The sequence below is a fragment of the Stylophora pistillata genome, chromosome 11 (assembly GCF_964205215.1).
Source record: "Stylophora pistillata chromosome 11, jaStyPist1.2, whole genome shotgun sequence".
NCBI lineage: Eukaryota > Metazoa > Cnidaria > Anthozoa > Scleractinia > Pocilloporidae > Stylophora > Stylophora pistillata.
The window spans coordinates 17,235,897-17,255,094 of NC_142529.1; the positions used below are offsets into that span (position 1 = coordinate 17,235,897).

The 19,198-nt window shown below is 38.9% G+C and overlaps 2 pseudogenes; one reads left to right on the forward strand and one right to left on the reverse strand.

Moving 5' to 3' along the window:
- Positions 1-3,302: 3,302 nt before the first annotated feature.
- Positions 3,303-5,317, reverse strand: LOC111330444 (visual pigment-like receptor peropsin; annotated as a pseudogene).
- Positions 5,318-13,483: 8,166 nt separating this feature from the next.
- LOC148720350 (uncharacterized) lies at positions 13,484-17,217 on the forward strand (annotated as a pseudogene).
- Positions 17,218-19,198: the final 1,981 nt, after the last annotated feature.

The following is a 19,198-nucleotide window of genomic DNA, read 5'->3' on the forward strand; positions in this document are numbered from 1 at the left end:
CATTATGTAAAGTATTCAAAGAACAGATGTTTTTTTTTTTAACTGCTTCATCGTTATCGACGCTTATCGAAGGTGGCATAAACTCCGACCGGACGTTTGAAACGTAAGCATCGCACCCTTAGAGCAATTTACTGGAGACACCTTCTGCATCCCGTCTCGCAGGATAGTTGGAGTCTTTCCTGCATAAGTTATGACCCAATTTTGAATGAGAATACTTTGTAAACGCTCTTTTTTTTTACAAAGAAACACAAATAACCGGGCTACCTACCGAGAAGGATAGCGAGTTTCAGCGAGGGTCGGAAAGAGGGGGCAGTTAAAGCTGTTTGTAAGAAGAAACCTAACTGATTTTAATCAATTAAATAAGCCTTCACGAGCCCTCCTCCCTTGGCGGCCGTTTGGGGCCGGCAACGCTGACCTCTTGATATTTGTCTTATAACACCTGACCAATTATGGAGCTACATCAGAAGGAGAACTGAAAGATTTGGAGGAGAGAAGGGACATTAATTAACCAACCCCCCCCCTCCTGTTTTCTACTAACCATCTTCCCCCCCCTCCCCACCCATCTTAACCACAACCCCGTAATTAAAAACACAGGTCGAGATAACATGGCTATGAAAATGTTGCACAAATGTTGTCATCGCAGTATTGTTATTTATTTAGCTAAGATAGGGTTTTAGTACAAAAACCCTCAGTTGTATTGGCAGGCCGTGTGCCAAACAAAATCAATGCATAAAGTGTTTGTTGTTCATTTAAGCGCATCGAAAGACCAATAGCCGAGAATAATGACCCACACTCTGGCACTCAAAGTGTTTTTAGTATGCCCCATCCCTTGCCCGACCCCCCTCCCCACCACCACCGCCTCTTCCTCTCCCTACCACCTCTATACACGGTAGAGATACCTGACATGGCCAATATAATTTAATCTGTCCTAAGTTTCGTAATATTACTGAGGCTAGAAGGTCTTTTCAAGTTCGTAGTGTCAAGTTATGGAACAGTTTGCCAAATGAGCTTAAGAAAAAACGCAGCACTTCCTCTTTTAGAAATGATTTGAGAAATTATTTTATTGATTCTTATAGAGACATTTATTCTTTTGAGGCCATATTGTAATATATGTTTTATTCTATATATTCTATTTATATCTGTTTTTAATAGTTACTTTGTTGGGCTAGTTCCAATTTTTAATTCTAGATTTGCTTATATTACTTACTAATCCTTAGTTTTGAGGGCCCCTGGTTTGTCAGCGTAAGCTGTTATGTGTACACCCTCTTTAAAAATAAAGTTGACTTACCCTTTCCCTTAGCACGCCTGAAGGCTCCTCCCAATTATTTAGGAGTACCTACGTCGGGTTAAATCTTGAGTCGCCAACTTTAGTGCTCCCTTTTTTCGAACGATGAGAAGTAACCACTGGAAATCGACTTTATCGAGCTATATTTAGATGACTGAAACATTTTTGATAATCATCTCTCGTTCAGGGACATTGAGGAAAAACGTTCGCTTTTATTATTATTTTTTTATTTATTTATTTTTTTTTGCAACAATGGCCTCATTTTTGCTTTCTCATCATGCCCTTTCAGGTCTCCTTAATTAACTTTGTGTAGTAGAAAGGGTTCACTGGTACACGGCTGAAACATTTTTAATAATCATCTCTCGTTCAAGGACATTGAGAAAAAATGATAGCTTTTATTTATTTATTTATTTTTTGGCAACGATGGCTTAATTTTTGCTTTCCCATCACGTACTTGGAGGTCTCCTTAATTAACTTTGTTTATTAGACAGCGCTCACCAGAACACGGCTGAAACATTTTTTTATGATCATCTCTCCTTCAATGACATTGAGGAACAAAGTTAACTTTTATTAATTATTATTATTATTTTTGTTTTTGCAGCGATGGTTTAGTTTTTGCTTTCTCATCGTGTACTTTAAAGTCTCCTTAATTAACTTTGTGCATATTAGACAGGGTTCACCGGAACACGGCTGGCCCAGGTAATGACCTCCGGTATCTAGTTACTGTAAGTGATCATGAACCGTAATGACTTGTTCCTGTGGGCTTTATGTTTTCTTTTTATGTAGATTTGTATATGCTGGCACGAAACATTGAACTGGAGTATGATATAATTAATATCAAAGGTAAAACTCAATCGGTTGAGCCATTGCAATTTGTTTCTCGTCCCCCCCCCCCCCCCCCCATACCCCCACAAAAAGAAAGCAAACAAACAAACAAATAACAAAATAAATACAAAAACATCATATCAAATAAAACAACACCATTAATTTCACTGTTGTTATTGATACAGTACAACATAATTGCATAATTGAACCTCGCCCGGATTTTCCTCCCTTTTTGCTCAAATTTGGCTCTTCCCCTTCCCCAGCCCTCTTAAAACTCCCTGATTTGCAGTGATGAGATGGAGTTTAAACTGTTTTCTTGGTTTAAATTTGACAAATAAACTCGCTTTTTATTATTATCTTCTCCTTTTCCCGGGATTTGACCATGAAGTTACACGAAAAACTGAAAGTCAGAAAAACAGATTTCAAGACCAGCTGCGTATTTGTGTATATGCATTTTTCTCCGCAATCGTCGTAATTACAACTCAACTCTCATATCAGGATCATCTACTCTCAAAGTTGGCAGGTTCACAGAAATTAGCACTTTGCCAATCTCGGTGTGTGGGAACCTTTATCAATTTGTTTCAGCACCTAACAAAAATAGAATCATTGCAGAGACCATCTCTCGTCAAACAACTCTCCAGAGGCTAAAAGGTTTCTTTCATCGAGACAATAAATTATGCCCTCGGAAATTGAACTTGACTTGAAAGTTTTGACTAATTTATTTGTCATAGATTGTTCTAGATTGGCTGAAACTCGGAAAAAACATTACCGAGAAAGAAAAACATCCGAAGCAAGAAGGTGTTTAGAAATAAATTGACTGAATTTTTTTTCCTTGTCTCCCTCTTGATCTTTCGTAAGAGAACAATTTAAGCATTCGAGTACAACGATACTGTTTCAACGTGACAATTACCGACTATTTATTCAAGTGGGAGGTCAGAAGTCGGGCAGAAGGCGAGAATATCTTTCGCGAGGCGAGGGAAATAACTGAGAACAAGATGATCCAACTTGTTTAACAAAAGATCTTGGCGACGTTCTAAGAAAACACGAGAAGATTTAAGTCCGAAAACCATTTCTATTTTATTTTGACAAGTCACAAGTCCAGTGGTTACATATCGCCTTAAACGCCTCATCTGCAGAGCAAGAATTCATTCAGAATCTACTTAAAGAGAAATCTATATTCTGGTAAGGCTTTTTACGAAATATCGGAAACCTCGGATAAAGGTGATGTCAAAGAAAATCCGTGTAACAAATCTTGCATTATAGCATTCACTTTGTTCGATCCACCGTCGCGGTTCCACTTGTATCTTGAATTGAATGAGAAAGTCCGAGTCCTTTCTGGAACAAACCAATCGATAGTATTCTTCATCGCATACGTCAACATGGCACCAATTTTGTCGTGGTTTTTTATCATATTCAGTTGACTTGCGTACTGTCGGGGTCTTTTTTGAAGTACTCCTACCTATATCTTAGTGATGTTCCCGCCATTGCAAAGCGATTGATCGACAATTCAAATTGCTCTTAAGCAACGACCGATTTATTTTCCTTCTTCAGTCAGAGTATATATCGGACATTGTTTCTGTGCAGAAAAAAGAGTTGAACAGCTACCTCAGTAATATTTGATAGGTTCGTGTCAATTCCATTACTACAACAAACATATGAAACATATGTGTGAACTGCGGTTATGAGACGTATATAAGCACGATCCTTCGCAGTAAAGCACTATTTGAGCAATAGTGAAAATCAGACCTGAAAAAAATTTCAGGCCTGTACGGGATTCGAACCACTGACCTCTGCGATACTAGTGCAGTATCATTACTGTTCATATCAATCCGACGCACCATTATTGCCACGCTCCCTCTGTTAATCTGATTTGTTATTTCGCCACCATAAATGCGTCCACACACCAATGTTTTCTTGAAGGCCTCCTTAAATTGCGGATTCATTACTCCATATAATATCGGATTTACCACACTACTTGAGAACATCAGGTAGATAACAGCTGTATCCAATTCTTGGGGATTACTATAACTTACAATTCTCATGACATGTACAACGACCATGGAAGCAGGACCCCATGTCAAAACAACCGCCTCTCGGTTAGCTCAATGGATAGGGCGCTGGACTGTTGTGCGGGAGGTCGAGGGTTCAAGCCCCGGCCGGACCAACACTCAAGGTCTTAAAATAATTGAGAAGAAACTGCTACCTTTCTATAACATCAAGTAATGGTTAGATATTCTAGTATTCTCGGATAGGGACAAGTAAATGGAGGTCCCGTATCCTACAGGGTTAGGGGTAGGAGACGTAAATTTCCCATGCACGAGATTACTGTGTGATGGATGTCCTCCCCTGGGGTGGGTTGGGTGGGATTTATTGGGTGGACTACTCGCATGGTTCGCATTTGTTCCGTTCTAGTCCTACCCTACTGCGGTAATGCAGTGAAAATGGTTAGAAAGAAACAAACAAACCACAATAAAACACGTCTTTAAAAGTTTGACGTCAGTACGGTGATACGTATGAACACCAATTCCATTTTGCCCGCCATTGGCGTTAAGATTTTTCGTGCTCTCTTTCACCTTTTTGAAAACTTGATAATAAAAATACACTATCGCGATTGCTATCATCCTTATTAGCTCACCTATAACCATAATGGTGTAGGAAAGGTGTCCTCCCCGCCAGTCGTAGGTACAAACAGAAAATTGTTCGTCATAATGTATTTTTCCCCATCCGTAGAATGGGGGCGTAGCGAGTAGCTATATAGTATAGCGACCATCCATACGAGGCCACAGTAAAGCCGAGCTGCTCTTGTATTATTGGGAAAGAACTCGAAAAACATGGCTGGCCTAACGACTCTCATATATCGATTCGGAGCAATTAAGCCCATGTTTAGAATGGAAGCCATGCCCATGACTCCTTGAATCAATGCAGAAACCTCACACCACTCCTTGCTCAAATTCCAAATTCCCGTATACAAGCTCACTACCCAGAACGGCATTTTCCGGGTGGCCATAGATATATCAGTCAGTGCTAGGTTGTAAATACAAATATTGGTTACTATTTGCATCCAGGAATATTTATTAATAACGTAAACAACCAGTACATTACCAAATATGGAAGCAAAGCAAGGCAAACCAGAATGGCCAAAGTCACTTCTACATTGATTTCCGCTCTCGAACAACCGAGAGGATCTTGGTAAGTTAATTGAGACATCCTTGTCTGTTTTACAAGTTCCACTAAACAGAGAAATAAAACCAAAAAAATAGATGGTGTCGATGCCACTGAGTGTACATTGATTTACAAATTACAGAATTCAAGCTTACGTCCTGAGCTACCATTCTTTTTTTAGCCCCCACCCTCTCTCCCGTCACAGAAATGATAATTTGCTTGAGTTTCAAAAATCTTGGACTTATCTGACTACTGTATGATCTAGACCTGTAACTTGCGAAGCGCGACTAATTCATTTACCACCTCCTGTTGCAATGCCAAATAAATCCCAACATATTTCTCAGAGATAGCAAGAGTCTGAACGAAGTCGATATGACCCTCGTAATCATCGCTTCTTTCCGCGGTCCCTTCTAAGAGTGTCTCAATGGGGCGAGGGCGTTTGCGGCTAACGATTAAAATTTTGACCAATTTACGTTTAATGGTCCATATCTATTCATTATTGTCACAACCTTTCTTTTCTTTTACGGACATTTTTTGTCACATCTAACGGTTAAAATGTGTCAATTTTTTTGTTAAACGGCCAAATATTTTGGCCGTTTCACGGTTAACGGTTATCCCCATTGAGATCCTCTTCAGTTTTAAGGATCGATCGAATTTATTCACACACTACGTTAGCACACTTTTTAATTTCCTGGAAAACGTCTTGTCAAATTTTTAAGAAAATGACTGGGACCAAAATCTTAAAATTTAAAGGATAGCAGAATACCTATTCCCCGCTCAGTAGATGGAACAGGAGACCACTGGTCATATTGCGAAGGGTTGGTTCTAAGGTTTAACCTAAAGTTGTTACTGAGGAGCATTAGACTTTCCGTGACACCGCTGGTCACATTGCAAAGGATTGATTTTAACCTAAAGTTGATAGGTGCATTTGACTTTCTGTGACACCGTATTCATCACAAGACCTTAGGACAACACCGAGGAGGAGAAGATTCCGTGCAAAAATCGAGTTGAAAAAAGAATTATTGATGTAGGAAAGTCTTAACACTGACTTTCGAGAGATTATTAGCGATGAAGTAAGTGAGCGCCTTTTCTTTTAAAATTATTCATTTTTTCGCTTTGGGTTCGGAAAAGGCTTTGGCTAAAAAACATTTTTTTTTCGTACGTTTTACTATTCCTCAAACCATAACGGTAAAAAATAAATGAAAATGACATGATACCAAAATAAAAATATATGTATATATGTATATATGTATATATATATATAACTAACTGCAGACAGTACTGTTTCGGCCTTCTGGGCCTCATCAGTGCAGTGCTAATGCTAGGATGGGGGAGAACCGAGACGGTCACCCCAAATGACCCAACCTTTGTGGTATCGTATAAGCCATGCCAGAGTGCTCAAACTAGAGTAAACCAGCGAGCATGCGCAATTGCAACGGCAATGACTCATCCTAGATAGAGTGCTCAATTTGGACATGAAAGCAAAGCTTTGTATGCCAAAGAGCTATATCTAACTGCAGACAGTACTGTTTCGGCCTTCTGGGCCTCATCAGTGCAGTGCTAATGCTAGGATGGGGGAGAACCGAGACGGTCACCCCAAACGACCCAACCTTTGTGGTATCGTATAAGCCATGCCAGAGTGCTCAAACTAGAGTAAACCAGCGATATTGACGATATTCACCTCGCCGAAGGCGAGGTGAATATCGTCGAATAATCCCCTCGACTTCTTCGAGGGGATTATTCCACAATATTCACCGAACCTGAGGCGAATACTTGTTTTAGTATAATTTCAGAGCTGAACAACAAAGAAATTTCTAAAATCATAGCATTTTAGTAACATTTATTAACATTTTAGTTCAAAATTTTATATAAACCGCGCGGAGTGGTTTATATAGCGTCATATAAGGAACCGCTCGACCAATCAGATTGCTGGAAACTCTTTGTTCAGCTCTGAAATTATACTAAATATAGATATAGATCTGAACGACTATCTTTAAACAAAACTTTTTTTGCCTCAATTGTACCAAAAACTGATTCCAAGCAGTTCAAGTGTTGTTTTTGTTTTTTTTTTTCGTTTACAGTTTTTGGGCTCTCTGTTTATCAACTCAGTTAATAGTCAGTCCCCTTTGTGCTTATAGAGGATCATTCGCCACTGAAGCATTAAAGTAGCGCCGAATCCATGATTTTGTTTCTATTGCTATGTTACTTATGCTACTTGTTTGTTGTATAAAATGTATATTAAAAGCTATATTTTCAAAATGAAAAATGCAAATCATACTAATAATTGTGGTGTTAATGGATTTAATACCTCAGCAGACGATCGAAAACGTTTCAAAAGATATTCATGTTCGAAAAGTGCAGTAAATAAACAATCATTAATGCTTGATAGTACTTTTGCTCATTTAAAGAACCGACGCAGTACTAGCACATGTCTTGTAGCACGACCCAATTTTTTTAAAGGCAGGTTTGTAATTTAGCAACTAAACTATCCTTCCCTCATATTATTCACGTTGGCAGATTTACAAAATAAAAGCAGTTTTTCAATCTCAGTTGTTGAAATATTTATTCATGTTTTTTACCTTTTTAGGAAAAATAGAATCACTGCCGAGACCATCTCTCGTCATCCAACTCTCCAGAGGTCAAAAGACTTCTTTTAAAAACACAGTAAATCTTGTCTCTGGAAATTAATCTTAAATGTTTTGACCAAGTTCTTAGTCAGAGAATGGTCTAGAGTAGCTGACAACTTGAAGGACACCGTTATATATCGAGGAAAACCTATAAAAAGAAAGCGTTTTGCGTCAAACAATGAGTTAAAGTTAGACCTTTATTTCTCCCAGATACTAGTTAGGCGATTCTACCAACTGAGTTATGAAGCACATTAATTTGATGCACATTCAAGCATATTGATCATTGACTGTTACCCACAGGAGAACGAGGACCGTAGGATTGCCGGATCCATTGGGAAAAAAAATGTATCATACATACAAGTGTAATCGGAACTGGATATCAGTTATGGGAAGTTGTGTCAAAGAAATCGAAATCAACTTTCGTTAAGGAAGCATTATAATGTTCTCTGATTGGTGAAGAAAGTTCCTGCCATCTTTTCAACCTATGAGATGGAAAACTAAAACCAATTTTGTCTTGAGTGCTCACCTCTTCTTGCGCTTCAAGTGATTTCCTTGTTCCTTGTGATATCTTCCTTTCTTCCGATTGGCTGTTTTGGTTTTTAAGAGAGAATTTCCCCTTACATAATTTCCCCTTACAATTATATCAATACAACATCAAGCAAATAAGTAATGAATACAGGAAAATATCAATGAGGGGATTATTAGTTGATCAAATGCCAAATTCTCTTATTTATCACCATAAGAATTGAACGGCATACAATAAGGAAAATCACTACTTTGATCTTGGAAGTGAAAGAGTTAATTATTTCCGTGGTTATTTGCAAACCTCACATGGCGTCTTTGGAACATCTTCACGGATCCAAAACGATGCAGTCACGATACTTTGAAAGCAAAACAGAAGCTACTCTCCTCATCCTCTATTCTTGGCCTCCCCAACAGTCCCCAAGATAGAATGTCTTTTCCCATACTCGTTAGGTTTAAAACAAATATAGTTGATGCCTTTATTTATCTGCGATTTAAGTGTCAGTGTTGATAGGCACTCATCTAAGATTGGGTCTAACAAAACGTGTAGAGCTTGATCAAATAAAACAATCGTTTCCCTTTCTAATTTCTCTCCGGATTCTTCTGTTAAAGTCGAAAAGGCATTAGACTCAATGATCTTCTTAAATTTTCAGAGCACTTTATTTGAAACGTGTCTCTTACGTCAGAATTAGATTTGACGTCATCGCCGGGAGATACGGCACGCTTTGTCTGTTATGGACTCAACTTTTTCAACCCGTATTAATACTCACAATACAAAGTAATCTTTGTTTCTCTCACATTTTTTCTTTGTTCTTTAGTCCTTGTCGTCTAATAACATAATTAGGACGTTTTATTTATTTATTTATTTAAGGCAATTTTCAAAGATGCTTGAAATATTTCAAATAAAGTGACGACGATAGTGAAATAATCTCTTTAAAACTGTATCATTAATCCATTTAACTTCTTCAACAGTCTACGCAATATTTTTAGCTTCGCTATTCGATCATAAACACAAACTTTTTAGGAGAAGGTCCTCGAGATAAACGGCAGCAGTGATCAAACTTTTGAAAAAGCAATGGCAGTGAGGAGAAAGAAAATACCATACGATGAATCTCTGAATCCATTCGCTGAACTGTGTGCCTCAGTCGCTTTCTCAGAGCAGCTCAGAAACAAGTTGAAACAAATGGGACTCGGTGGTGACACAAAAAAACCAGTTGAAATAGAGTTTGATGATATCGTGGCAGCTTTATTTCGAATCGGAAGGGGAGTCGGGAAGACGCCTTTTGAGGCAAATTTTTAAGACATTGTAACAATGGATATTATTATACATTAATGTCACCAGCTCGATTTTGATTGACTATAAGCACGCAGCAACTTCTTGCTTGCTCTGTTTCTCTTATGTCATACCCACAGACAATAGATTTTATATATGTAGAAATAACATCATACCTATAGACAATAGTTTCGTGTATGCCCAAGTGACGTCACTTAACACACTAACAAGAGTTTACTGCTGCACGTTGAAAACCTTTTTTGTACCGTGCTCTTGTCTTTACAAGTGCAGCTCAGGTATATGCATAAAAAAACAATTATCGGATTCGGTTTTCACAAGATAGTGATAATTATCAAGGCCTTAGTTTGTGTTATTCTCCTCAGCCTTCGCGTTCGGCAAATAACGCAAACTTTCTCCTTGATAATATCATGTGAAAACCGAATCCATTAATTGTTAATTAGCAGTCATCCTGGATTAAGCGGATGAGGTTGCCGTTTATTATCTTCCCCTTGCATCAAACGATCACATAAAGCAGAACTACTCAATCGATTAATTAAATCTTTCCAGTAAACTTTTATTCCTTTTCTTTATTTGGAAACAATGGTAGTTGTATTTCTGAGTGCGTTTTTGTACAAGTGGTCAATTATGGTAGAATTTAGTAAACCTACATTTTCGTCCACGCTCCTAATGGGCCTTTGCATCGAACACAGAGAAAAGAAAGAGCTAACGAGAAAAAAACTTGGCAAGCCTGAGCTGTAAATGATTTAAGAGTCTGTCCACGAGAGGACCAGGCAGGCGTGACACATGTCATCTTACCGATTTCTCTCAAACTTTCACAGATGATTAAGATCATAAAGTTATTCAAGAGTCCAAAGTAGTTTGGGCCCCCGGTTAATCCCTGGGGTACAAGGGCTTTCACATCAAATCCCAGGGATAAAACCCCGAAATTAGCCCTTAAATTGCACTTCCAAAAAAGATCTCCCACACTGATAGAATGCGGTGGATTTTAATCTCATTTCATCCAACAAGTTTTTTAACCTTAAGCAATCGAAGGTTCAAAGTTGGATTGATTTGAAATCATCCTCGCCAATCGAGAGCATTTCATAATCAACCATGTCACGCGACAATTTCAAGAGGCCGAAAACTAGGCTTTTTTAATTGCAAATATTTCCAATGGGCAACGTTACATGTCGATCAACATGTAATCGCAGTAAAACCCAATCACAGTGCTATGTTTCTGACCAAAAAAATTTTTGGCCTCTGTGAAACATTCGTGATCACATTCCTCCGAAGTGCGTGACAGGCAATGTTTATGTAAGCACCTTGTGATCACAAGCTGCTAGTTAATGAGCCGAATGAAATCGTGTTATGGTATATGTGACGCCAATTGTTTTGTTTTTTGGCTCTAGAAGTATTAACGGGTGTTTAACTGCATAGTTAACACGCTGAATTAATTGTACTAATTCGTAGATATTGACACAATTCACTGACAGTTATTAGTAAATCTAATTACACCGATTCGTGTTTTTATGCTGGAAGTCAACAGCTAAAAACAGAGTATGCGAGGTATATTTTGCACATTTTTTTACTTTTCATACTTCTTAAATTTATTATCAAACCTGGGATGCACTTGAACTAATTTCCTTCCGGAGAAAAAACAGCTGTCATGCAAAGTTAGGTGTGTGGCGTGACACGTGCTCCCGTCACATGTGCTTGGATGAATTCAGAAATGAAATTCCCAGAGCTCGAAAAAAATAAACGTCTATCTTGAAAGTCAATCCACATTCTACTTTAAATAAACTTAATTTATTTCACCTTTGTAAAGTCTGATTGCAGGATTGTTTTCGAGGTAGAGATCCTTCAATCAGGCTAATGTAAACACCGTCGCCGTGAAAATAATCAAAGATAACAAAAAAGCACGTAGTCTTTTCTTCCCAGAGAAGTCTCGCCGTAGTTTTTTCTAGTTACTTGGTAGATTTTTTGGAGCGGTAACTTAAAGCTATGGCTGCCCAATTATCTTGTTCGTTCTCTTCGCATTCCAAGAGCACTTGTGATTTTTCAGCGAGATTTCCAGGGAAGAATGAATTATTCCCTTTGTCATCCTGTACGAGGGATATCAAATCTCATTTGCGACAACTGAAGGTTGCCCAAACATATGGCAATACCAAACCCACAACTCTCAGCGGTGGTAGATGATGTAAATTCTGAGGCACCTTCATACGCCGCACAAGAGGTCGGTCCCCGGATAATATCAACTCTGCAACTTCTAGTGGGGTCAGATTATGCAAGTTCAGAGGCTCTTTCGTCCTCTTCACAAGAATCAGTACCTGAGATCGAAACGTCGCTAGAATGGCAGCCAACTCCTCAAGTACAGCATAGGCTTCACTTTCTGAATAACTTTCTCCGGAACACTGCGGACGGAAGAGTAAGTCCCATTCGATCTCAGCTCTGTACAGATGTTTTGAATTTTGTCCCCTTCCTCAAGTCGCTACTACAAACGTAAAGCAGTGCAAGCAGTAGAGACAGTACTGGAGGCAATTGCGCCACAGCGGTCCACTTGGCTTTTCGATCGGGTTGTTGAGAGGTACAGCAGTGGAAGGGATGGAAACAGGCCAGATAATCAACTTCTTGGAAGACTCGTAAAGCTCTATGAAGAAGCAAATTCATAGTATAACAGACAGCAGACACTCTCCATTTTTGTTGGTGACCACTCGAGGTCTGAATTATTGACCTTAATTCCGGGTCTTACAAAATGGAGAATTGACAAAGCAAGAAAACACGCTTTTCTTAACGAGCCTGGTCAAAAAATAGAACCACCACAGATCAAGCGAAGTAGAATGCACCCAGCAAAGGTTGACCACTTTCTTGATTTTGTTTCTAGTCCGTCTTTTTTTGCAAGATGTCGCGTACGGAACAAAAAAGTTGAAACTTTCCGATGGTGACACACTGGAAATTCCTAATGTAGTGAGAACTGTGATAGCATCGAGACTTGTCCAACTGTATACATCGTACTGTTCCGAGACTGGATTTCAACCTTTAGGTCGATCGACGCTGTTTAACATACTTAAGGTAAGTAGTTTCGAAAATAGAAGAAAGTCTCGATACGCAATTAAGGCAATTCCATAGTTGATCATTATAAATTAGTAAACAAACCGACTTTGCTCTGCCTACATTTCAACATTGTCTCTACTCCGTTAAGGTACCTTAGTCCTAAACTCCGGAGTAGCATCGCTACTAGTAAGGAGATCAATGTACAGATCGCTGCCTATGATCGATGTTAAGATCTAAAGAAAACAGATATTGCATCAATAATGTTATTATTTTCACACTTATGTCACTAAGTAGGTGTTCCCTACCAAGGGCACCTCGTGGGAGATAGTTTTAGACACAAGTAAAGTTCATCATCCTATTTGTGTGATGCACCGTCAAAAATAAGATAGATACACTAACAGGCATGACATGCGTCAAACGTTGCAGTTGAATTCTTTTTTCAAAAGGTATGCGCGGCTTCTAAAAAGAAATCGCTCACAGGGCTGGATAGCATTCAAACAGATGGTGTGTGTGTGCCTTTGCCACATTAGTAGAAACAGCAGAAAGGTTATGCTCACTCGATAAGTAAAATCGTTGAAGTTAGCAAATGCTAAAGAAAGAGCAACTTATTAGACCGTAAAACTGTTAGGGAATTTCCTGGTAATAAAAGGTTTGAAAAATACTTGCTATGCGTAAATGAATGTTTTTGTATCAGTTTTATAGCATCTGGAACTACATGCATCAACTGTCAGGGTTTTATATATATTTCTAAATATATACCTTTTTAGGTCTACAAGAAGAAGGAACGAAGGATATGAAACGCCGCTTGAAGAGTGCGAGGCAGTATTTAAAGACCGATTACAAAATCCACTTAGCAAGGGAGAGTCCTTGTTCTGACCACTGCCGACAATTTGCCTTGAGTAGTTCCGATCCAGAATTCCACGGAAGCTGTACGCATGAGCACACGATCAACTGTGATCGATGCGAGGATCTTAAGAATGTAATAGCAGACCTTTAGTTGGCATTTGACTCACAAGAAGTCAAATTCAGGTGATTATATGTGTTTACAGTTGATATCATCTGGTTTCTTCACAACCTTCGTATTGTTCTCGAATGCAGTATGCAACTGAAGTCCACGATATGTAACTAGCAGTCAAAGATGACGTGACAGATAACTATCAATCTCAGTGTCATACCACAAAGGCTGGAATGTTTTTTATCTTCTTAAACTTTTATGAAATGCTTGAGAACTGAACCGTCTTTAAGGCAACTTGTTTTCAAGTGGAACCTTGAGAAGAATTTACCAAACAATATGTAAGTTTTCAAATCTCAAAAGAAAGCATATTATCTAAGTTATGTTGTTATACGTCTTTTAGCACCAAAGACTAGCTGGAAGAGTTACAGTACGATGTGAATGACGCAATTCCTGATATTGATAGATGGAAAGCGCATATCCTCAGGGCGGCTCACCAGAACACAGCAAAAAGTGCGGTTATCGAGAACCTGGCCAATAACCAAGTACTTATCATTATGGATTGGGCTATGAAATTTCTCCCAATCGGTTACCGAGAAACACAACGAGATTGGTTCGGGAAGAAAGGAAAGTCATGGTATGTTTCTGTTGCTGTCAAAAAGGGGGATGACGGAGAAATTAAGGTAGAGTTTCAGTTGCGTCTGGGCGTAATTTAACTAAGATCGACGTCTAGTAAAAAGAAAACTTACAACTGATTTATGATTAGTGTTCATCACGCCAGCGCACCAGAAGGAGTGATAAACTAATCTAGTGTTCATCATACTAACTTAGATCAACGCAATAACGTGAAAGCGATGCCGCAACCAAGATTTTTGCAAACGTTATATCTGTGAAGAAGACATTGGCCAGAAAAAGTTGATTTACACATTGTACGCAATTTCTTGGAGGTAAAAATGTCGGGTGAACCGAAAATGCAAGTACATGCTTTCAACAAATTCCCTATTGCGTAGGTTCTTTCATAATATAGAGCTTTACCTCAACATTAGCTGCAAGCCTAATGGTGACAATATACTAATTAGGTAATACAATCCCGTTTTTTCTCTAGAAAAGAAGCTATATCCACCTTTTCGACAAATGCACCCAAAACTGGTTTGCAGTGGCATCAATCCTGGAAAGTACGCTTGTGGCCTTAAAGGTTAGTTATTCTAACCTCAGTGAAGCTTTCTTGCGATCCGATAACGCTGGGTGCTACCACAATGCGTATCTTATTCTGTCATTGCCAAGTCTTAATGAGCGTGTCGGAATCAGAATCTTGCGCTATGACTTCAGCGATCCCCAAGCCGGCAAAGATGTTTCTGACCGCCGTATAGCCACTCTTAAAAGTCACATGCGGCGATTTATAAACGAGTGAAATGACATTAACAACGCCATTGACATGAAGGTTTCATTTGAATCGTATGGTGGGGTAAAGGGCTGCTATGCCACTGTAGCAGAAATCCAAGATTCTTTCCAAAATATGACGAAACATAGCATGACTGGAATTCAAGCACTGAACAATTTCTTGTTTGAGTCAGCTGGACTGAGAGCTTGGAAGGCATACAATGTGGGCACCGGCAGGTTTTTTTCGCTGGCACAGCTTCAAAATTATGGTACTCCACGAGGTCCCACAGGTATCAAAGAACTTCAGCCATTTAGCCAACCGTTACAAGATGTCGGCACGTTTCGTGCAGGAGCAACGCAGGCTCAAGATATCGGACCATTAGCGCCAACGGAGGTGCAAATAATGCAATCAGTCGAAGCAGAGTCAGCAACGCGATCGATCGCCTCCTATTCCTGCCCTGAACAAGGATGTGTGAAAGTCTACAAGGAATTTAAAGGTCTAGAGAAACATCTCGATGTTGGACGCCACCTAATCAAGTTAGAAAGAGAATCGGACTATGACAGCATTATAACAAAGTGGGCAGAGACCTGTAAAACTGTTACAAGAGACCATGTGGAAGGTGAGGTTGGTGATATCCCGTCAGTAACAGAATCCTCATCACTATCAGCTCACAATCCATCACTGGAGGTGGGTTGGGCAATGAAGAAATCAAAGAAGTCAATCCGATTTTCCGAACGCGTTCGCTCTTATTTGCAGGAGACATTCTTCCAAGGAGAGGAAACCGGTGTTAAAGCAAATCCCGCTGCTATTGCATGTAAAATGAAGAGTCAAAGATCGTCAAATGGAGATAAATTGTTTTCAAAGGAAGAATGGCTTTCAACACATCAAGTTGCAAGATATTTCAGCAGGCTGTCAGTCCTTAACAAGTGTGGTGTCTTGAAGCGAAATGTAACTGCTTCCCAAGAGGAGAAAGAGGACCTTGATGATTATATCAGCGAAGTAGAAGCAATGGAGACAAGATTCCAAATAGGAAGGGAACTAGAACTTTAATTTAAAACGTGTATTTTAATCGAATTAATCTCTATTTAATTATGAATAACCTGCAAAAGGTACTCATAGATACCGTGAGGTAAAAAGTGCTGTTTATAATATCTGGCAAGGAGCCTGGCAAAAGAGAGGAAAGCAAAGCCCTCTACATTTGAGTACCACAACGCTACTAGCAACTCCTTGCCACATAACATATATAGCAATGCGAATTCAATTGTAACTGCAATGAAACGTGGAAATAAGCTTAGCACTTATGTCCACTAAATACATATAAGAGGCTGGCTCCAGTCCTAACGTGAATAATTGTGAGCAAGACTACTACTATGGGATACTCCACAAACGCTTACCAAAACAAAATAAACTGCAACGATCAAAATAACAGGGGTATCTTTCAATCTAGCATATAGACTTGAGCAGCTCTTTCCCTACTTATTAAAAATTTGTAGCAACTGAAGTATTTTGTAGTAAGTTCTCAGTTACTTCGTTCGCACCTCTGTTCTTTCAAAATTGAAAATATTGCATACGAAACATGAATCTTCGAATGCCGTTTTTTATCATTCTCGGATTGGTTAATAATACCACAAAACATAATTTAAAGGATTGATTATGGCGCGAAGATAATAATTTACCGTGAAATAGTATCTAACAGTAGGTGCGTTGTAGTCAAACCTAAAAGAAAAAGAATGGAATTAAATTAAATGTAATTAAATGAAACTAAAAGAAAACAATGGAAAAAGTGCGTAATACTAACTAATAGTGTAATAACTACAATTTCATGGGTCTAGTTAAATCACCCTAGTTCCCACATCATAGTTGAATAGAAATAGAGAAAATTATGATGAATACAAGCACAAAGTGGCAAGGAAACTGATCGATTACGTGCTTTCTTTTTTCTTTGTTTACTTTTCATGGCGATAGTTTTTAGATTCACCTGATTTCAGAAAAATACTCATGCCATTAGATTTTAGTACAGTAAACAAAAATAACTTGAACTTAAGTCGAATATGGATTGCCTGTCAAAGAGAGACTTTTATTTTTTCGAGCTCAGTGAATTTTATTTCTGAATTCATGCATTGAAGTATATGTAACAGAAACACGTGTCTCGCCGCACACCTAAATTTACATGACGGATGTATTTTCTTCGGTAAGGAAATTACTTTAAGCGCGCTCCCATGTTTGAAGATAAATTTAAGAAGCATGAAAAGAAAAAGATTTACAAAAAATTAGTTGGCATACTTTGCTTTCAGCTGTCGACTTTCAGTATATAAACACGAATCGGTGTCATTAGATTTGCTACGAGATCTTCTTAAGTAACTATCAGTGAATTGGGTCAATATCTTCGAAATGTACAATTAATTCAGCGCCTTAGCTATGCAACTAAACATCTTTTAATATAGTAAATGGCTTGAACCCGGGCGTAACATGTGAAGGTGTAGTCTGATCGTCCGGGTGAGTGTAGTCCTGAGAAGGACTGTTGTCGGTGGTAGTGACTGACGTTTCGACAACCTGTGCGGAAGTCATCATCAGAGTCAAGTGAATGATTGTTGTCAGTAGAATGTTCTTATTCCAGTTCTAGTGAAATGATCGGTTGGTTTTGCCATGATGTTATTGGCTGTAAGACGCGGACAAACCCATCTCCACACTACGTCGGTTACTAACCAACGTTAAAGACAAAGACGAACCGAGGAACAGACAGGGAACGATTTTTAAGATCAATTGTTCCGACTGCCAAGCCTCCTACATCGGTGAGACTGGCAGAAACCTCACAACAAGACTGACTGAACACAGATGGGCGACGAGGAAAGGTGATGTCAGCAATCACATTGCTGAACACCATCGACTTACCAACCACAACATTGACTGGGACTCTGCGCAATGGCTAACCTACAGCACTGACTATTTTTAACGACTGACTCTGGAAAGCTGGTTTACTAACTTAGAACAGACTCCCCTAAACAGATGTCAACAACTACCCGCCCCATACAAACGACTCATTCACGACATAAACATCACAAACGACCGAAAAAGAAAGACCTAACTTTAACGACAGATCGAAACAGACCAATCACGACCGACTTATGTCACTTGAGTCTTACAGCCAATAACATCATGGCAAAACCAACCGATCATTTCACACGAACTGGAATAAAAACATTCTACTGACAACAATCATTCACTTGACTCTGATGATGACTTCCGCACAGGTTGTCGAAACGTCCGTCACTACCACCGACAACAGTACTTCTCAGGACTACACTCACCCGGATGATCAGACTACAACACCTTCACATCTTTTAATATCTTTAGAGCCGAAAAACAAAACATTTGGCGTCACATATACCATTAAACGATTTGATGCGCCTCGTTAACCAGCAGCTTGTGGTCAAAAAGTGGTTAAATCAACTTTGCCCCTCACGCACTTCGGAGGAATCTGATCACGAATGTTTCACAAAGGCCAAAATTTTTTTCCCCAGAAACATAGCACTATGATTGGGTTTTACTGTGATTACATGTTGATCGACATGTAACGTTGCCCATTGGAGATATATGCAATTAAAAAAGCCTAATTTTCGGTCTCTTAAAGTTGTCGCCTGACATGGTTGATTATGAAATACTCTCGATTGGCGAGGATGATTTCAAATCAATCCAACTTTGAGCCTTCGATTGCTTAAGGTTAAAAAACTTGTTGGATGAAATGATATTAAAATCCACCGCATTCTATCAGTGTAGGAGATCATTTTTGGAAGTGCAATTTAAGGGCTAATTTCGGGGTTTTATCCCTAGTATTTGATGTGAAAGCCCTTGTACCCCAGGGATTAACCGGGAGCCCAAACTACTTTGGACTCTTGAAAAACTTTATGATCTTAATCATCTGTGAACGTTTGAGATAAATCGGTGAGATGGCATGTGTCACGCCTGCCTGGTCCTCTCGTGGACAGACTCTTAACAACTAGTCATCGACATACATAAAACAAAAACCTTTTCTTTTTTTTTTTAAGGTGTTCCAATGTTCTTGTTATATGACCAACATTGAGAGGAAGCTAAGGAAAATGTCAAAAAAAAAAAAAAAAAA